Source organism: Camellia sinensis, chromosome 11 (genome assembly GCF_055761805.1).
Source record: "Camellia sinensis isolate YWXY chromosome 11, ASM5576180v1, whole genome shotgun sequence".
Classification (NCBI taxonomy): Eukaryota; Viridiplantae; Streptophyta; class Magnoliopsida; order Ericales; family Theaceae; genus Camellia; species Camellia sinensis.
In genome coordinates, this window is record NC_138971.1 from 171,557,630 (window position 1) to 171,577,753 (window position 20,124).

Consider the following 20,124-nt stretch of genomic DNA (forward strand, 5'->3'; position numbering starts at 1 on the left):
AAAATAATAATAATAATAATAATAATAATAAAAAAACGTGGTGGACATGCTGAAGGCATACCACCACGTGTTCAACTTCATACCACCAAGTGTTCAACTTCTTTTTCTTTCTTTTTTTTAAAAAAAAAAAATCTTTTCATTTTCTTTTATCTTCTTTTACTCTTCCTCATTTTTTTTCCCATAAATTGAACCAAACTTCTCTTCACATTCCTTCATATTTTCCTTCACTTTCAGCTTCATCTTTCTCTCCCTCTCCGTCGGTTCTCCATCTCCCTCCACCTCTCATTCTCAAAACTCTCTTCCTCCTTCCTTATCTATGTTTTTTCTCCTCCCCCCGACCTCCATAGCCATGGCCTCAACCCATACTATCACCATCCGAACCACCAACCCGCGAACTTCACCACCATTGGCGCACCGTCGGACCGCCACCACCACCACCATCACCTATTTCCATTATCATCTAGAACCACCATTCACAAAGTGTTGTAGGTGAAGAAAGAGAAGAAGAAGGAAGATGGAGGAGAAAGAAGCAAAGTTAGAGAAGTTTATTTTGAAGTTCAAAAGTTGGTTTTCGGCTTACTTTCGGCATGCCAAAACCATCCATTCCGGGAAGAAGTGAGACAAATAGGCCATGTAAGATGAAGTACGAAGTAAGTTGAAGAGATTGGCGAAAGAATGAAGTAAAACCGTTAAGAATTAAGAAAGTTATGGGGTTCGAAAGATGGTTCGAAGAAATGTCCGAGACGGTAGGAAAATAGTCTTATTTTTCGTCAAATTTTGGAGATCCGACGGCATGCAAAAAGAGACGGAACAAGGCGTGTGAGAAGTGAACCAAAAACTAGGCCGTGAGGTGAATCCAATGACAGAAAAATAAGATAAAACGGAGTTACGATGAAGAAGATACAAGCATGTGAACTGGTTACATTGAAACTAAAATTCTGGGTCTTCTGTTCATGCATGCTACGACTGTTGGAGAAGATGAGCTTAAATTTTATCCAGTGTTTCTCGGCCCATGGTGCTACGGTGCACCCTAGTACCTTTAGGTTAATCGAGTGGTCCTATGACTTTGGGGATGACCACCCTTAGGTTTTTCGACGTGTAGAATCCATTTTTGGGGTTAGATCTTGCAAATTCTGAGTCTAAGATGATGATCAACAACTAAAAGTTCTAAGAGAATCCAATGGCAGATCAACGGTGAGATCGCGTCCGATTGATGTGAAATTTTAGCAAGACGATCATGGAGCTAGGACGATCATATCTTACGATCAGAATCATAAATCAAATTCAGACGATAAATCGTTAACAACCTAACATAGTAAGAAAACTCTCATAACCGTCTCATTCTTTTTAATTGTTAAATTTTTAGATTTGTGTTCATATGTTAACATAGCTAAAACTTTAGATAAAATTTTGTTTATAGTTGTATGTAAATTTGTGATTGGTATGTTAAATATTTAAAGGTCATTTCTTTATTAGTAGCCTTAAAATCATGATATAATCTTGGATTTAGACTTGCATGTGTAGTTTGTGTCATTAAAGAGATGATTAAAGATTTTATTTGGTTTGATTATATAACTCTTCAATCTGCCAGAAACTTGTACGAATTTTTAGACAATTTTATGCTCAAAATTTTGAAATGATTTATTCTACAAAGTTGTTGAGAATGATGTCTAGTTCATCCAGGAATTTTCTTAACAATTATTGAGCTTGGTACGAATTTATACAAATTTATAATTAAATCTGCTACTATAAGACAGATTTTAGTATACGTTTAAAAGCTTATTAAAAATTCTATATTAAGCCAAATCTGGTAATTTCTAACTAAAATATGAAATTTGAGAAGTCTAATTTCATACTAAATTTTTAGATTGTGGATTTGATTTATAAATTTAAGTATGGAATTAATTTAAGAAAATATGATAAATCTGTGTCATAAAATTTCTGGGAATTTTACAGAATTATTTATAACTTATTTTTGGGAATTGATTCCTGAAAAATGACCCAAACATATTTATTGAATATTCTGTACATTTTCATGAATTTTAGAACTATATAAATAATTTATTTATAATTTTTATTACCTAAGGTATAACCTGAAAATTTCTAGACAGGTTTAAGATCATGACTTTAATTATTTATTCGGATAAAAATTAGTTATTGTGTTGGTCCAATTCATCAAATATAGTAAATTAGTAATCCATGTATGGGTGTATTGTGGTTTATTTAATATTGTGGTAGTCTAATCTTGTAAATTAAAGATCCATGCACGTGTGTGACTTTGGTTTATTTTCTCTGTATCTAAATTATTATTTCATACAATGGTTTAAATAAATTATTTATTTAAATGCTGTACATTTAGTTATTATTGTGTGACATATGTAATATTTTATGTTGGGAATTTTAATGAGTTGATATAACCTCAATTGTGATTAAAATTTGGAATTATTTGTGAGTAATATCAAAATTAACTGAAATGATTATCGGCATATACAAAGTTAAAAATTGACGGTTAATACCAGTTGTTCAGAGTGAGTCTTGGTTTTAAAGAGTGTACGAAATTAAGGGTTGACGGTTAATACCGGTTGTTCAGGGTGAGTCCTAATTTTAAAGAGTGTATGAAATCAAGGGATTGTCGGTTAAAACCGGTTGTTCAGGGTGAGCCCTGGTTTTGAGAATTCTCACATAAATTGTGTTGCAAAACTCTAAGATGGCACGGGACTTATTTGAACCCTTTTCGGTATTTGGTTTTGGAATAAGGGTGGATGTGCTGGTGGCACACAGGGAGGTTACGTACCCCTGGCAGACCGTTTCCTTGGGGCAGACCACGGATGCCACTACTTGGGTATATAACTCCGGACGTAGGCATCCCTGGTAGTTACGGTTGGTAATACTTGAATATTTGATCAAGGGAGGGTTTCAAATTAACCGTTGCCATGCTTAGTGGTTGGTAAGTTAAATCTCTTTGGTGAGATTTCGAGTGTCACCTAATTTATTAAAATTATTTTAATGGTTGTAATTTATGCTTACAATTATATTGTTACCTCATGTTTATAATCTCATTATTTTTCTCTTAAAAAGAATGGTAGGTTGGTTATGTTTTCTTACTGTGTTGCAAAACTCATGGCATATATTTTTGTTGCCCTGGCGTTTTATGTCAGGTCTTGGCGAGAAAATAATTGAAGCTGAAATGGAGTCGACGCTAACGTAGAGCCTTGGCTGACCTGAAACCCCGAGTAGAGCCGAATAAATTATATTATTTTATATAATAGATATTAAGGACTTTGTAATTTCATTTGATGTTGTATTTGGATAATTTTAAGTTTTTATCTATTGTTATTTGGGCGTTTGGTTATGTACGAGAGTTGGATTACCCTATTAAGATGTCAACTTTTTAGTTTATTAAGTCATTTTGTTTATCTAATTTCCCTTGATGTTCGAAAAATTTGGGGCGTCACAATACTCTAAAGATAGACTTGAACATGAACATTATTTGAGGACTATTTTACAAATACTTCGGGAAAGAAAACTATTTGCTAAATTAAAGAAATGTGAGTTTTGGTTGGATGAGGTTATTTTCTTAGGGCACGTGATCAACAAGGAAGGAATTTCAGTGGACCCGCAGAAGATAGAGGCAATTGTGAATTGGCCTACACCGACCAATGTGACAGAAGTTCGCAGCTTCATGGGCATGGCTGGGTACTACAGGAGGTTTGTGAAGGACTTTTCGAAATTAGCAGTGCCTCTTACCCAACTGACCCGTAAGGGGCAACCTTTTGAGTGGAACGAAGAAAGGGAATCATCCTTTCATGAATTAAAGACAAGATTGACTACTGCACCAATTTTAACACTACCTTCAGGTACGAAAAATTTCGTAATCTTTAGTGATGCATCTTATAAGGGTTTGGGTTGTGTGTTAATGCAGAACAGAAAGGTTATCATTTACGCCTCCCGACAGTTGAGGCCACACGAGAAGAACTACCCAACACATGACCTTGAATTGGCCGCAGTCATTTTTGCTTTGAAAATCTGGCGGCATTATTTGTATGGGGCAAAGTGTGAAGTCTACACGGATCATAAGAGCTTGAAATACTTCTTCACGCAGAAAGAGTTAAATATGCGTCAGAGAAGGTGGCTGGAACTAATAAAAGATTATGACCTAGAAATTCAGTACCACCCCGGGAAAGCTAATACAGTTGCTGATGCCTTGAGCAGAAAATCAATGGGGAGTATGGCCTGTTTGCTTACTGAACAAAGAGAGATCTTGCAAGATTTTGAGAAGTCTGAAATTGAAGTGGTAATGTGTGAACGGGGCGGATTGATAGCTGCTATTACAGCCGAACCGGCGATCATTGATGAAATCCAACGGAAACAGAAAGAGGATGAGTACCTCAAGAAAGTGATTGACGAATTCGAGGCAAGCCCGAAAGCAGAATTCGGTATTGAGAATGAAATGTTGAAATTCCAAAACCGGATATGTGTTCCAGATATTCCAGAACTAAAGAAGAGGGTTTTAGATGAAGCCCACAGGTCCATATTTGCTATGCATCCGGGTAACAATAAAATGTACCGAGATTTGAAACAAACCTATCGGTGGCCCAAAATGAAGAAAGAAATTGCAGAATATGTGTCCAAGTGCCTACAGTGTCAGCAAGTTAAGGCTGAACATCAGAAATCAGGCGGCCTACTTCAACCTCTCCCTATTCCTGAATGGAAGTGGGAACATGTGACTATGGATTTCGTTGTTGGCCTACCTCGGACTTCTCGAGGTATGGATTCTGTTTGGGTTGTAGTTGATAGACTGACTAAGTCTGCACATTTTCTGCCTGTCAAAACTACATTTACTGCTTATAGATTGGCTACCATTTATGTTGATGAGATTGTCCGTTTACACGGAGTTCCAGTATCTATTGTATCAGATAGAGATCCGAAATTTGTGTCTAGATTGTGGAAGAGCTTGCAGGAAGCTATGGGAACAGAACTAAGGTTCAGTACTGCATTTCACCCACAGACAGACTGGCAATCAGAACGAACGATTCAAACTTTGGAAGATATGCTTCGCATGTGTGCTTTGGATTTTCGGGGGAGTTGGGAAGATTATTTGCCACTCGCAGAATTTGCTTATAATAACAGCTTCCACTCCAGCATCGGTATGGCACCATATGAGGCTTTGTATGGTAGGAGGTGTAGATCACCTATCTGTTGGACGGAGGTCGGGGATAGAGCTTTGCTTGGGCCAGAAATTGTGCAAGATACATCTGAGCAAATCAAGACTATTCGCCAAAGGCTCAAAACAGTTCATGACCGACAAAAGAATTATGCAGACGTTCGAAGAAGACCTCTTGAGTATGAGGTTGGTGACCATGTGTTCATCCGTGTTTCTCCGATGAAGGGCCAAGTTAGATTTGGGAAAAAGGGCAAGTTGTCGCCCCGCTACATTGGGCCGTTTCAGATTTTGGAAAGGCTTGGTCCAGTTGCTTATAGAGTGGCCTTACCACCGGGATTCGAGCAAATCCATAATGTGTTTCATGTGTCGATGTTGAGGGGTTACCTCCGAGACCCGTTGCATGTGATTGATTATCACCGGGTTGCTATTGATGAAAATATGGAATATGCTGAATAGCCGGAAAGAATTGTTGACCGACAAGTGAAGGAATTGAGAAACAAATCCATTCTAATGGTGAAAGTGGAATGAAAGGAACACTATGGGACAGATGCTACGTGGGAAAAAGAGGAGGAAATGCGTCTATGCTATCCACATTTGTTTCCCGACGAAGGTAAATTAAGTTTGGAGGACCAAACTTCCTAAAGGGGGGAAGACTGTGATACCCCTGTCCCGTAATATGCTAATTGGTCCTTAATTTGAGTATGATTATGTGTTTAGCATGATTTTATGTGCCATTATGTGAATGTTTGTGATTTTGAAATCTTATCTGTTCACCGTAGGAATACCTGTCTGAATAATCTGTTATGGAAATTAAATTGAAGGCCTTATCGGCCACGGAACCCGAAATTGATTACGCCATTGTGATTGGCATAATTTTTAGAGCCTACGGTGAAATTTAATTGAAAATTTATTCGGGCCAGATTAAGTCGATTTAATTGATGAATTAGTGCCCAAATATTTTATATTGAAATATTATGTTAATAGGCCTTGTTGTATGATAGCATTACACTCCCCTCTAGCCCTTATGAACTCAAAATCTGAGTTAGACTATTGAGAGGAAGAGAGAGCCGGCTGTAGAGAGGAGGAGAGAAGAGAATTGAGCAAACTTAGCTCAAAGCTTGGGAGCCTTGAAGATTATTCAAGTTTTGATCATAGATTGGAAGAATCAAGCCTCTAGGTAAGTGAATCCATGAATATTAAGTTGTAATTTTGTGAATTCAAGTTGAAATAATGGTCAAGAACATGATTTAGTTTGATTATGAGGAAATTGAAGTGGTTTGGTTGAATTGAAGGCCATTATGTGCATGCATGTAAGAAAGTACCTTGAATTTGCATGTTTTGTATAATCCATGTACAATTTGAGAAGACATGAGCTTGAATGCATGAGTTTGTTATGTTGATGTTGAGTTTGACATGTTGTGAGACATGCATGTAGATAAATCAAGAAATTGAACTCCATAATGTTATAATCTTGCATTGGTACCATGTTAGTATGATTATATTTGAGATTTGAGCCATTGCATGCAAGCATTGAGGCTGAGATTTCGAATTGGAGCTCAAGAACTCAATCTGGAATTCCCAGATTTTGATGTCCGCTCGAGCGGGGGAACTGCCGTTCGAGCGAGAAATACGTGCTCCCAGTATATTTTCTGCAGCCCTTGATGTCCGCTCGAGCGGGGAAGTCCACGCTCGAGCGGGGAGCTACGTAGGATGGACTTCCGCTCGAGCATCCTAGGTCACGCTCGAGCGTAAAAATGAGACATCCAGAACTTTTTGCAGGCATGGATTCCGCTCGAGCGGGTAAGTTCGCGCTCGAGCGGGGAGCCATGTAAAGAGGCCTTCCACTCGAGCGCCAGATTTAACGCTCGAGCGTAAATTTCCTATATCCAGTACTTTTGCAGGCCCCAGGGATCCGCTCGAGCGGGGAAGTCCACGCTCGAGCGGGAACCCTGTTTTCTGAGATTCTATTTTTGCATTCTGAGTTCTGTTTTCCGTTCTCTTTCACTTGTAAGCACTCTTAGGCATATGTTAAGCATTGTAAATGAATTAATGAGATATGAATAAAGCCTAATGAGGAACATGTGAAGCAAGGAACGGATTGAACTGTTAATGACCCTTTTGTGTTCATGAAATGTGTAGGGTCAAGCTCCAGGGCAAATCCACAAGTCGATCACTGTGAGTAATATCAGTATTTGAAAGCTTGTGAATGTCCAATTGTTATTCCCTTGTAAGCCTTATGAATTTGCTAAGTGGGACCGTGAACAAAAGTCTGATACGAATAAATGAATGGACCAGAGATCGTTTTGATAGAGATAATGGACCAAAGGTCGTTTTGATATAAATGAATGGGCCGAAGGCCGTTTTGACATGAATGAGTGGGCCGAAGGCCGTTTTGACACAAATGAATGGGCCAAAGGCCGTTTTGATATAAATGAATGGGCCGAAGGCCGTTTTGACAAGAATGAATGGGCCGAAGGCCGTTTTGACAAGAATGAATGGGCCGAAGGCCGTTTTGACAAGAATGAATGGGCCGAAGGCCGTTTTGACATAAATGAATGGGCCGAAGGCCATTTTGACGTAGATGGAAATCAGAATGGGCCAAATGCCAATATGTTTAGAACTACAGTCACTTGATCTAAACTTTGTATAAATGTACATATGTTAAGTAGGAATATGAAGTGGGCCCAAGGCCGTTTGGAGTACATTGTTCTACATATTGTTTATATGACTTCTGTATTTGATATTATTCACTGGGCTATCGCTCACGCTCATTCATGTGTTTGTAGGTGAGCCAAGGGAAGTCCAAACCCAGCCCCAGTGAAGTCTGCTAGGAAAAATACGAGTTTTGAGGAAGTCGACCTTGCGTCTCACTCTTGAGACCTATCCTTGCCTTTTTGTTACGTAATTATGTTTTGTCTTGTCGGCAAGGACCTTATATATATTTGTAAATAGTCTATCATGGGTTGACTTAATTAGATGATCCTGTCTGTAAAGAATTTTATGGTACTGTACTTTTGATGTGGGTTATTAACGTATATGAGTTTGGTTTGTTTTGTAGTGCATATAAGCACGGCTCTATGGACAAAGTTTTTTATTATTGCTTCTGTTTGGCCCCTCTACTCTGTTGACTTATGTCTATTTTGGTTCGAGGCCGTAGGTAATCTCAGGATTACTGGCCGGTTACGTCCTTAACCCATGGGGGCGGGTTCGGGTCGTGACAATAGTGAGTTAAAACATCAAATTATAAATTTTTTTAGCTAGATAAAATACAATTTTTTTTGGATAAATTACAAATACATCCTCTGAGATTTGATTAAAATACAAATCGCCCCTGTGATTTTAAAAATTACATTTCACCCTGAGGTCTTTAATTTCATAACAAATCGTCCTTTTTATTAATAAATTATTAAGTCAATTAACAGTTTTTAATGATGTTAAAAATATGTTTCAATAAAAAATTTTGGTAATTTTATTATTGTATAGGAGAACAATTATGAATTTCATTTTTTTAGTTAATTCTGTTAAATAAAAAATTCTAATAAGGGGGGTATTTGTAATTTTTCAAACCACAGGCGGCAATCTATATTTTAAGCAAATCTCGGGGGATGTATTTATAATTTATCATTTTTTAATTGATATTTAAAAAAAACAATCATTTTTTTTCCTTCAAAAAACATTATGAATTAAAACCCAATCACAAATTAAGCTAATTGATAATTAAAAAATACAATTATTTCTTTTTTCAAAAACCACAATGAATTAAAACTCAATCACAAACAATTGGTAGTTAAAAATACAATCACATTTTTGTTCACAATAAAAAATAAAAAATAAAAAAGTGAGTTAAAAACCCTATCACAAAATAAGTCAATTGATAATTAAAAAACACAATAAGTTATTTTTTAAAAATCACAGTTGTAACGCCCTCAAAATAATAACATTAAACCCTACAAATAAGACAGGCATTGATATTCAAAAGTTCCACATTCTTTCATTTCTCAGAGTTTCATTACATAAATATTACATGTTAACATCAAAACAAAATGCCTTACAGGCTTACAGCTTTCCAAGTTAACACTTGGTTACAACAAAAGAGTACTAACTCGTTTACACATTAAGCCCTAGGCTTGAAGTTACATGTAATACATCAAAAGTTAAGCGACAAAAGTATGTCCGCCTCTAGCCTCCAGCTATGTCCTTGGAGGTGGCATGCTTCCTGCACCTGAAAATGATATTCCCATATAGGGTGAGCCACAGCCTAGTAGAAATACACTAAACCAACCATGAACAATGACTAAAATATTAGCAATTGATAGATGGTCAACACTGATACATTCACATAAATTACACATTTATGTCATACAACTTATGAGTCTAAGTTACCTTTCATTATCCCTTTTTCAACAGATAAGCATGCTAGCTCTATCATCATTTCCACAGATATGTATAAAAACTATATCCCACATTCAGATAAGCATATAAGCTATATCCACATTCTCAACAGATATGTATAACAACAATATCCCACATTCACAGATAAGCATATAAGCTCTATCTTCACTTCTCTAGACAAGCATATGAGCTGTGTCTACGGAGTTCATCCCCTATCTTCTCCCAACACTATCCGGTTTAGAGGTACATCCCCTATCTTCCCCTAAACTGCGGAGTACATCCCCTATCTCCTCCTCTACACATAACGTATATAAACACATTGGTTCTATATACAATCACCCAATACATACAGTTAATGTATTCTATCAACCGTCAAGTTCCATGACACACTTCATTGATTAGTTTCAGTCTGCCTAATCATCATGCATTGTCTACAACAATCACGACTATCCTCCACCGATAGCCCAAAGCAGTTATTTCTAAACAGAAAATAAATGCACAAATGGATATTCAATCAACATTTCATTTCCTCATTTCTCACCATTAATTATCCCAATTAATCAAACAATGTAATTAGGCCATTTTCCATAATTACCATTTCAACCCTTAGGTCCCATTTTCATCAATGATTTAACATTTATTCCATTTCTCTATGCCAAACATGCATCTAGGTTTATTATGAATAAAACCCCAACTTTTGTAAAATTGCACAAAAGACCCAAACTTTCACAAAATTACCAAGCCAAGCCCAACATCTCAAAATACCAAAATTTAAAGACAAAATCCATAGAGAGGAGTAGGATATCCCTACCTCAAATTCGGAGTTCCAAGGGAGAAGACGACAAAACCCAACGTGCTCCAAAACCCGAGATTTTCAGATTAAAATGAAGCCCTCGACGATAAACAACTTTTTTGTAAAGGCCAAAGGTGAGCAAATCACTCCTACTAGATCAAAACCTAGAGAGAAGGTAGAGTCTAGAGTGAGAGGCTCAACAATGGCGATTTTGGAAAAGTAAGAGAGAGAAGAGAAAGTAAAAAGTGATTTGAAAAGTCACAATTTCGGGACTTAAACCCAGTCGCCCGCTCGAGCGTAAAACACCCCGCTCGAGCGTCACTCACAGACTCCCGCTCGAGCATCCAAACTTCCGCTCGAGCGCCGGATGCACTCTCCCAGCATTTATACAGAACCAGGCCTCCGCTCGAGCTTCCAACTCTACACTCGAGCGGCACTCAGACAACCCCGCTCGAGCGGCCAATACCACGCTCGAGCGTACAACGCTGCACAGGAAAATACTGAATGGGTGTAATCTTCGCTCGAGCGCCAAAACCCCCGCTCGAGCGTACAGGCCAAAACCTGGGCAACTAGTTTTGGTTTCTAAACTCAACCAACCTGTAACAAACCTGCCCAACACATCCTATAACTCAATTACGAAGTAAAAAGGATGTAAACAAAATAATAAACAACTACCAACATCCACGGACACATGTCCGGATCACTGTACAACAAGGGTAAACCCGGGATCGCTATAACAGTTAAAAAGATCAATTACAATTTTTTTTTTCAAAGTACAATCTAATCATCATTAATAATGGGTACTTTATATTAACCCAACAATACAACAAATAACAGTTTTGGCGACCAAAATATTAGTCGCCATAGGTCCCATTTTTAGTCACCGATATCATTTAGCGACTAAAATTTTTTGTCGCCAAGTTCGTTGCCTAAACCCTATCAGCGATAGTTTTAGCGACTAAACTTGTGTTTGGTCGCCGAAAGTGAAACATTTGGCTACTATTTTTTGTATAGTCGGCAATGTTACCTTTTGGCGACTAAGAAAGTAGTCGCCGAAAAGTTAATTTTTAGCTACTAAATTTTGGTTAGTCGGCAAAATTAAATGTTTGGCTACTAAATTATTGGTCGCTGAACGTCAACATTTGGCTACTAAACTTTGGTTAGTCGGCAAAAGTGATATTTTTGGCGACCAAAATATTAGTCGCTGAAAGTTCTAACAAAACTAATTTGAACTATTTAGAGACTAAAGTTTTAGTCGCCAATTGAATACATACCAACCGAATTTAGTCGCCAATTAAACTATTTACCGACCGTGGAATTTAGTCGCCAAAGGATGCCAACTTTTGTTCATTTTGCTACTACATTATTAGTGGCCAAAACATTTGAAAATAGTTTTTGGCTACCAAAATATTTAGTAGCCAAATACTATATTACAATTTTTTTTAAAAAATTTCTAAGCCACCTGTATCCATTGTTAGTACAACCTATACAATGCATAAATAATATAATCCATCAATACTGAATATACATAATAGAGGAAAAAAAATTCCTCAGAAAAATATTAAAAATATATGGAAAAAAGTTCCATTCCATTCGACAAAAAATTCCATTCGACATCCAATTCCATTCCATTCACAAAAAATTCCATTCGACATCCAATTCCATTCCATTCGACATATGTAACACAAATTCCACACGACCCAAGCATAATCCAACCTCAATAATTAAAAAATATACATAATAGAGGAAATCTATGCCACACCAAAAAACTAATTTGTACCGCCCCAAAAACTAATTTATACCACGTCCAATGCTAATTTCTACCATGCCATATATGAGATATTTACCACGCAAAGAAATTATTACCGAACGAACCACTATATATACGGACAGAGGTATAAAAACAATGCCTTCCGTACGTGTCAAAAAAAGTCATATCCACATTTGTACGTCCAAAACCATCTGCAAACAAAAAAAATTAATCATTAGTTTTGACTACATATTGGGTTGGTAAAAAAAAATTTATCATTAGTATTGTACATGCATGTAGGGCTGCTACACTAGACAATCTAGTAAGGTTAACAATATTATTGTCAAAGAATAATATTATAACAACATAGAGGTGGAGATTGAATGAACTCATCAATCCTCAAAATCCCCGCGTTATTAACACAAGCGCTAGTAGCACAACTACATTCAAATTCCAAATCAACCGACAACAATACAACTACATGCACATTCCAAACCAACACCATAATGACATCACCCATGATCATTATCAAAAGGTTCGAGCCAACAGCTCAAGGAAAAAAGAGAACAGCCAATGAAGAAATAACAAAAACTCTTTACTTATCTGATTGATAATATACATCCACATAGCATAAAAAAATAGATGAATAACAGTGTTAAGTAATATAGCCCAAATTTTTTTGATCATCAAGACAGCCCAAATTGATTCAAGCCACAGTGAAACTTGGCATGTTAGATCTCCTACAAATGACCCGCATAATACAGAGTCCTAGTCCTCCATTTGTCTTCCACACATACATAGAAATAGACCTACGAAAGATCTTGACAATACTAAATAGGAGAGGTTATATCTTGAATGATCATAATCAGACAGTTATTAAGTAAATGCGTAAGCAAAATATGTTAGTTACCCCGTAGTCACTTTTGTGTTGGCAATTTCACTCTAAGATTGAGTATGTTATAATTGTTTTTTAGGCTTATTTGAGTCTTGAGCATGCTTTGTAGTGAAGCATTATCAAAACAACTTCAGCTTCAAGCCTTGATCATAAAACATACTCATCTTCTGTGAAAAGGCAAAACACATGCATTGCAGTATCAACGCTTAGAGAGTTCTTATCTTTATTATTCAAAAGGGTTCGGTTTATTTTATTTTCTTGAACATAGTTAGCTCAAGTTTTCTCTTTCAATTAGTCACCCCTGAAATGAAAAAGGATTTATGGTTAAGAAACTTAAATTAAACCCTAGTTCCTTTAAGTGTGTACTCTTGAAGAAATGAAGACCATTTAGCATGCCTTTTATTCAAGTTACTCTGTGAATGTAAATATTTGTAAGGCCCCCATAGACCCCCAAGAGTTGTTACTGTCTGTCCCTACAAATCACATTTGGCACCGGGAAGCTTCTCGTTACGTAAAAATAGTGGTTCGGGGGCTGGTTTGCTTTTTTACCCCTCGAATGCCTTTTTTCGACTACTTTTATGGCATTATCAACTCTAAATCCCAACGTAGGTGTCCTATTTAAGTACCGTATGTCCCTACATGTCACATTTGGCACCGAGAATCTTCCAGTTATGTAAAAACAGTGGTTCAGGGGCTGTTTTGCATTTTCACCCCCCCAAACGCCTTTTTTCGACTACATTTATGACATTATCAACTCCATCTCCCAACTATGTGTCCTATTTACGTACCGTCTGTCCCTACATGTCACATTTGGCACCTGGAAACTTCCTGTTACGTAAAAACAGTGGTTCGGGGGCTATTTTGCATTTTCGCCCCCCGAACACTTTTTTTTGACTAATTTTATGGCATTATCAATTCTAACTCCCAACATAGGTGTCCTATTTACATATTGTTTGTCCCTACATGTCACATTTGGCACCGGGAAGCTTCCCGTTACGTAAAAACAGTGGTTCGGAGGCTGTTTTGCATTTTTGCCCCTCGAACGCCTTTTTTCAACTAATTTTGTGGCATTATCAACTCTAAATCCCAACGTAGGTGTCCTATTTACGTACCGTCTGTCTCTATATGTCACATTTGGCACCGAAAAGCTTTCCGTTATGTAAAAATAGTGGTTCGGGGGCTATTTTGCATTTTCACCCCCCGAACGCCTTTTTTCGACTACTTTTATGGCATTATCAACTCTAACTCCCAACGTAGGTGTCCTATTTATGTACCATTTGTCCCTACATGTCACATTTGGCACCGGGAAGCTTCCCGTTACGGAAAAATAGTGGTTCAGGGGCTGTTTTGCCTTTTCGCCCCCCAAACGCCTTTTTTCAACTACTTTTATGGCATTATCAACTCTAACTCCCAACGTAGGTGTCCTATTTACATACCGTCTGTCCCTACATGTCACATTTGGCACCGACGAGCTTTCCGTTATGTAAAAATAGTGGTTTGGGGGCTGTTTCGCATTTTCGCTCCCTAAATGCCTTTTTTCAACTAATTTTATGGCATTATCAATTCTAACTCCCAACATAGGTGTCCTATTTATGTACCGTCTGTCCCTACATGTCACATTTGGCACCGGAAAGCTTCCCGTTATGTAAAAATAGTGGTTCGGGGGCTGTTTTGCATTTTCGCCCCCCAAACGCCTTTTTTCGACTACTTTTATGGCATTATCAACTCTAACTCCCAACGTAGGTGTCCTATTTACATACCGTCTCTAATTACATGACACATTTGGCACCGAGAAGCTTTCTGTTATGTAAAAATAGTGGTTTGGGGGCTGTTTCTCATTTTCGCTCCCTAAATGCCTTTTTTCAACTAATTTTCTGGCATTATCAATTCTAACTCCCAACGTAGGTGTCCTATTTACGTACCGTCTGTCCCTGCATGTCACATTTGGCACCGAGAAGCTTCCCATTACGTAAAAACAGTGGTTTGGGGGCTGTTTTGCATTTTCGCCCCCCGAACGACTTTTTTCGACTAATTTTATGGCATTATCAACATAATTTTGCTAATCTTGAATGTGGTCCCTATCCTTGGGAGTTAGTCTGCCTCAAAAATTCAATGGATAAGATTAAACAAATAGAACAAACGAAGCAATTAGATCAAATCCACCACTGCCACTGCTTGCAGCCCCTTGGTAGCCCAAGTACACTAAGCCAAAGACACCTACTATTTCCCGACACTCGAAGGAACCAAAAAAACATGCCAACCATAAGACAAAGCCAATCACAATTTTTAAAGCATCATGTATTATTTTCAGATAGCCTTGAGCATTTGAGTAAAAATTTTGAACATGATTAGATGTCAATTGATAAATGTATAAATTAATAAAAACTCAAATCTCCTAAACTACCAAATGTATAAATTAATATATGCAGTAAGTAAATACATATACATTCACTTTAAGACTACATAAATATTTATGTTAAAACAAGGGCAGCAACCAAACAAAAAGGGAAATTCTATTAATGTTGCTCAATCAACAACTAAAACTGAATTTTTGTTACAAAAATGAGATAGTGAAGTATGGTAAAAACCAAGTTTTATAATTCATACATATATTTTTATTTCCATTTCAATAGCTAGTTCAATGAATTTTTAGACTTACAATGCATTTGGATAAAGAAGTTGCTCTTTGGACAAATAAGCTTTAAACTTCAAGCTAGTAGACAGTTTAATGAAACTTTAAACTTGGTTAGTAGAGTGTTCAATGAATTGTCAAGGCATCTTAAATGTCTCCTAATTGTCACGTAGCAGTGCTCTTCCTTTACAACTTCTCATTTAAATTATTCTTTTTGGTAGGTAAGAGTTCAATGAATGAGGGTCTTGGGTGGTAATGATACAATGTAAATCAAAGTTGAAATTGTGAAGGTTTTTGTTGATGGTTGGTGGGCTTTACAGGGGTGGGTTTATGTCATATACAAGAATATGGTGGAGAATTAGAGAGAGAGAAGCATAGAAACTTTTGATTAATCAAAGCAGAGTACTATGTTGTAAAAAAAAGCCAACAACAGGGCTTGCACTAATATTGCCAGTTTCAGTTTGAGAAGTTTGATTGTCTCTCTCTCTCTCTCTCTCTTTCTTGTGAGTTCATGAATCTATCTTTATTGTTGGGTACACTTTTCTTGGCTCTTTCTTTTCCTTCATATGTTCTTTCTAGTTTCCAGGTGTAATTTCTTTCACTCTCTCTCCCTCTCTAACTTTTGGATTCTTAAAACTGTGAAGGAGAAAGTTGTTGATCCGATTGCCTTAATTTTTCTTTTTTTTCTTTTTCAACTGGTTAGGACTTTGTGCAACCATAGTAGTAAAATGTTGATTTTTCTTTGCTTTTTTTTTTTTCCTTAAATAAATTTTATGGATTTTGTTGTGATGTGAAGTATATGTACTTTGGTTGGTTTAGCTTTTGTTTTGTCTTTCATCTTTATTTCCTATGGGGTCAACCTCTAAATCTTGCTAGTGTAATATACTCACATAAATCTATTTTTTATATTAATCACTTTTACATATAGACCAGTACATACAAAGATACCAAATAGCCAATCTCACTTTAATGAGATCACACATCTCTTCAGTGTTTGTATGCTTGTTATTGAATACACAATTATTACTGAATGTCCAAATAATTTGCCAATGACTGCCATAAGAGTTTCTTTCCATATTTGCTTTTCCCCTTTGATAAATCTCCAACCCAATCAACAAATTAGTTCAGCAGCAGCATCTTCTATGTACATCCCCTGTCTCTACTACCACCTCCAATGCACTGCCTAACTTGACCAAGGTTTAATAGCAGGTCTTAGCCAGAGTAAGACAACAAACCTAGAAATGAGTTAGCCCATAAGGCCATCTTAACCTTCACTACTTCACCCAACTCAACACAAGAAGGCGGCCCATTATTAAATACACAATCATTCCTGAGTTTCCACACTAACCATAGCAAAATAACAGGTACTGCTCTCCAAATTTTCATTTCCAATTTACTTTGCTTCACTTTAGACCACCATTGGAACACACCCTCAACTGAATCTAGAGTTGCCCACTAAAAACCCCCCAAATTTAGTAGCTCAGACCTATATTATATTCATGATACTAGTACATGTAATTTATTAGCTAATTGTTTCTAAAATTTCTCTTGCATTTTAATGGGAAAAATACTTACACAAACATTGAACTTGATGAAGTGCGAGTTGAATGAATTAACTTCGTCCTAAAGAATATGCGTTGAACTCCAACATGTAAGTATGATATAACTTTCATCATTGGATTGTAATTATGTTTTTTGGGCCTCTAAATCATCTGCCAACTAAGGTTCTTTACTATCTTCACAATCTGATTTTGGTGATGGATTGTTTCTATTAGTGAGATGTGCACTTTTTGATTGAAAACTTTTTCCTTTGGCAATTCAGTTTTCACATTACAAGTATGCAGGTATAGGTATTCTGTGTGAGCATGCATACATGATTGCTCTCTCCTCTTTTATTGTATTATAGCTTGTATATCATCTCAATGGTTCCTCTAACTATTCTTATATGTGGGGGGATTATTGCCCTTCTTTGAGTAGTCACCAAGTGTACCAATGTTGCAACCCTAACATTATTCACTGCTTCAAGGACTCTGCTTTTATTTCATGTGATGAACTAGAAAAGATGTCCATTTAGGTGTACATTTTATTTTATTTTATTTTTGATGGAATTTCAGATGTGGAATGTCGATCTAGGTGTAATATAGCAAAGGCTTTAGCTTATCTTCATTTGTAGTAGTCTATTGTTGTCACGATCCAAACCCGCCCCTATAGGTTTGGCACCGTAACCAACCAGTAATCCGTGGATCACCAAAAGCCTCTGAACAGATTAGCAAATAGTAAGGGGCTGCGGAAGCAATAATACAAAATGGACAAGATCCAATGAACTGTGATAACGTACATAGAACAGAACATTTTAAAACTTTTTTATATACATAAGCATGCCAGTCAAGGACACCAATATTTACAAAGTATTACATCCCAAGACCTGTCCTTACAAAACACATACAGAGACTAGCATGAATACAAAAATAGCCATAACATAAGACTTCGACCGGAACCTCCTCGGGAGGCACAACAGTTGGCTGACAAAACAGAACAGAAGGCCGTCAACTCTGGCCCTGGTTACACGCCGGCTCACCTACATACATAATATAAACTGTGAGCGAAAGCCCAGTGAATAATAAGAGAGTAAAGGGTTTCAATGAATGAGTTCACACTGATTCAGAAATCATAATTCAGTTCATATCGAAATCAATGTTTGTCCAGATCATATACAGACAGAAATCATAAGTCATGATTAAGTTTACATGATACATCCATTAGTATCAACAGAATAGAACAGAACAGAACGTATACACGTAGGGTTACGAATAACCAGTTCCATAAAACCTCCGAATCCGAGTAACAGAACAGAACAGAAACTGAGCCCCCGTGGCAGGGCCTCCGGTACGGGCAACAGAGTGTAGACAGAAATAAGTTCCGTAAAGGAACCTTCGATACTGGGTAATAGCTAATAGATATCACATGATGCTAAGGATATCACGAATACATATCAGAAATTGAACAATCATTCATTGTACAGAACATATCATTTCAGAAAACAGATCTTGTTTTATCACACAGAAAGTAGATACAGTTTGAACATAACTTTACTAAATTATTACTCACAGTTGGCCTTGAAACAAACAGATGGAGCAGATTGATCACACGACACGTGGCACGTGACCTATATAACATATAACGGACACACACTTGAAACACACATTCTATTTGCACCAAATTTACGTCGATGATTCTTAGTGTGTTTCTAACCTTAAATCCTCACTATAGAGTCTTAAACATGGCCTAGGAATGCCTAGGGTGGAATGAGGATGCAAAGATGCCTTGGAAAACATTTCTCAAATTTTGCTGAAGATAAGGTCCACGCTCGAGCGTGGCTTTCCCCGCTCGAGCGGACATGCAGAAAAAGAAGCCCCGCTCAAGCATGGACTTCGCCGCTCGAGCAAACTGTAAATTTATGAAAAAGTGCTGGATGCATGCAATTCACGCTCGACGGGCGCTCGACCCCCGCTCGAGCGTGTGACACAGACCCTCGCTCGAGCATGGCTTCTCCCGCTCGAGTGGACTGCAAGACACACAAACTTCTGGGTATACGCATTTCACGCTCGAGCGTGACTCTCGCCGCTCGAGCGGAAGTGCATGTACTCAAGCTTCACGCTCGAGCGTGAAAGTCCTCGCTCGAGCGTGGGTCAAAATTCTGGAAAATCCAGATTGACCTCCAAGCATGAAACTTGACCTTCAACCCTCCAAAATTCATTTTTCTGGGCCAAATCCTTGGAAAACACTTGTAAACTCATATTATAAGATGTTTCAAAGATCAATTTGTAAAATCAAAGCCCAAAGGTGAGTCAATTAAACACAATTTCAAACAAACTTCCAAGAATTATTAAAGAACATGGCATGCAAGTTGTCAATTGAATTCAATGCTCCAAAAATATAACCAAATGCAAGATTAAACTCAAAATCATGATGAACTCATGGACTATAACTAGAATATGGTCTTGCATGCAAGAATTTCCATGAAAACACTTCAAAATGTTATGATATGAACATGCATGCATGGATTATTACCCAATTCAACATTTTAAACCAATTCTAGACTTTAAACTCTAATCTTCCATGAACCATGCAAGAATTAAACTTAAATGCACAATTGAAAGGGAAATCTCCTACCTTAAACCTTGAATTCCAAGTCTAGGAGCTCAATATGCAAGCTATTCTTCAATTCTCCTAAGCTCCAAGCCAAACCTTGATGAATTCTATTTCCTACCTTTCCCTCTCTCTCTAGTCGGTTTGAGTCTGAGGAAGAAGGCTGAAAATGATGCAACAAATGTATGAAACAATCTCAAGGTTGTCTTAGGTAGTGGGCCACTCAATGGCAATATAGTAATAAACTTAACTAATGTAATTTAACGTTATATAATCTAGTTTAATCATACCAAATCAAATTCTAATTAAACATACCATAAAATCACATATATTCTAACTAGTCTAAAAC

The 20,124-nt window shown here is 37.2% G+C and overlaps 1 long non-coding RNA gene across 1 annotated transcript; it reads left to right on the plus strand.

Annotated features, from left to right (window-relative positions):
• Positions 1-250: 250 nt before the first annotated feature.
• LOC145803348 (uncharacterized) lies at positions 251-3,442 on the plus strand. Its single transcript, XR_014345455.1, has 2 exons — positions 251-1,315; positions 3,159-3,442. It is a non-coding gene; the product is annotated as an uncharacterized LOC145803348 (long non-coding RNA).
• Positions 3,443-20,124: the final 16,682 nt, after the last annotated feature.